Source organism: Humulus lupulus, chromosome 7 (assembly GCF_963169125.1).
Source record: "Humulus lupulus chromosome 7, drHumLupu1.1, whole genome shotgun sequence".
Lineage (NCBI taxonomy): Eukaryota > Viridiplantae > Streptophyta > Magnoliopsida > Rosales > Cannabaceae > Humulus > Humulus lupulus.
Window position 1 is genome coordinate 132,251,478 of NC_084799.1, and position 2,117 is coordinate 132,253,594.

Genomic DNA, 2,117 nt, shown 5'->3' on the forward strand with positions numbered 1-2,117 from the left:
GAGGAAGAACTTATGCCCAAACAGTTGAGAAGGCTCTTACTGCTGAGGAAGCAGAGAAAAATATATGGAGGGAAAGTGTAGTGAGGCGAGGGGGCCGTAGAGTGGTGCCTCCTTATACAGGGACAGGTAGGGGCGGAGGCCCCAGTGATTTCAAGAGAAAGGCTCCTGACACTTCGACCGCTGATGTTCCTGATAGGAGGGGTCAGAGTGGTCAGGGTGGCCGTCAGGGTGGCGGCGAGGCATGGCGGACCTATCCGGAATGCCCGAGGTGTAAAAGACGCCATCAGGGTGAGTGTCGGGCCAAGTCTTATTTTGTGTGCGGAACATGGGGTATCTCAGGAAAGACTGCCCAACAGTGAAGAAAGGTGAAGCAGGGAAGGCAGATAGCTTGACTCCAGCGCGAGTATTCACCTTGACTCAGGAAGAGGCCGAGGCTAGTCCCTCGGTAGTGACAGGTCAGCTTTCTAGAGCTGGCTCTCCTTTTACAGTATTGATTGATTCTGGTGCTGCACATTCCTTTGTGTCTAGTAGAGTGATTGATAGATTGTGTAAACCTAGTAAATATCGGACTGCAGGGTTTGGGACTCTATTGCCTACAGGGGATGTAATGCCCTGAATTCTCTGATGTGGTTTAATGGCAGGATTAGTAGGCTGGGAGGGCCATACTTGTTTAATTATGCCATTAAATGATAGAATGCATGTATATGTGAATTATATTATAATATAATGTTAAATGCAAGCATGTTGGTCCACATTTTAATTACAGGGGTGTGATGGTAATTTTGCCCGTTGAGGGCATAATTGTATATTTGTATGCATGTTGATGATATATGTTGAGACCACATTATAATGTGGGTTTGTTCGAGCTATTCGGCATGAGACGGTCATGGATTATTGATTAGGGGTCTAGTCATAATAGGTTTAGGTTCGGGGCTCAGGATGAGTTTCGGGGTGATTTTAATGATTAGAGCGTTACTGGGAATTAAAGGGTAACGGGATATAAATGATTGGTGTTTGAGTTTATCGAGAATAACAGGAATTGGAGAGCGTTAATTATGATTAACAAGATAGGTGGAAAATACCAATTTTGCCCTTGGGAGCCTTTAGAAACTTTTAATTGACCTAGGGGTATTTTTGTCTTTTCACCCCTAGGATCGATATAACCATTTTTTAGCTGAGAAAGAGGTAGAAAAATAGAGTATACTTGAAGCTTCTCCCGTACCTATCTACCCTTCAGTTTTCTTTGTGATTTTTGAACCATTCTTGAGGATTCAAGCTTGGGAAGTAAGCCTTGGGAGTTTGGGAGAGTGTTCCTCCATTGAAGAGCATCATAAGCTAAGCTTTGGGTAAGTTTTTAACCATTGAATTCCCTGGTTTGCCCTGTTTTAGTTCTGTTTTACAGCTGAGATTTCTAGGTTGAATACTTGGTTTTGTTGGGAGTTTTGGCTAGGGTTCTTATGGTTTTGATGTTTGGGGTGTGTTAGGATGGTTTTTGGGTTCATTTCTCACCAAAAATGGGATTTGGAAGCATTGGAATTAGGTTAGAATTGAAGGAGATGAAGAAGGAGGTTTCAGGGGGTACCTGATTGGGAGGTAGCGCTGTAGCGCCCACCCTAGGGCGCTACAGTGCTACACAGGGGTCTTTTGGGCGTGTTGGGGGTTCTGAGATTAGCGCTGGGGTGCTAGGGATCAGCGCTATAGCACTACTCTGTTCCTTCAAAGTCCCGTTTTGAGTATTTGTAAGGGTTTTTGACTTGGGGTTTCAATCCTTAAGGCCCGGGATCGAATCTATTCACTATGTGGGCATGTTTCGAGGTCCCGAGAGTGGTGCTTAGGTTAAGACCTTTTCATTGTTGAATTTCATTAATGGAGGTTATAACTGGTTGTGATTAGGTGACCACTAAGGAATCAAAGGTCGATCGTTCTCGGAGTCGTTCTTATTATTATTTCTCGCTCGAACTAGAGGTAAGAAAACTGCACTCCATATATGACATGCATGATAATTCTTGAGGCATGTTGATTGTGTAAATGTGGACATGGATTGATTATTGAATGCTTAGCAAATCTTTCTCACTTGTGCATGGTACTGACTCATTAGTCAGAATTGGCAAAGGTGT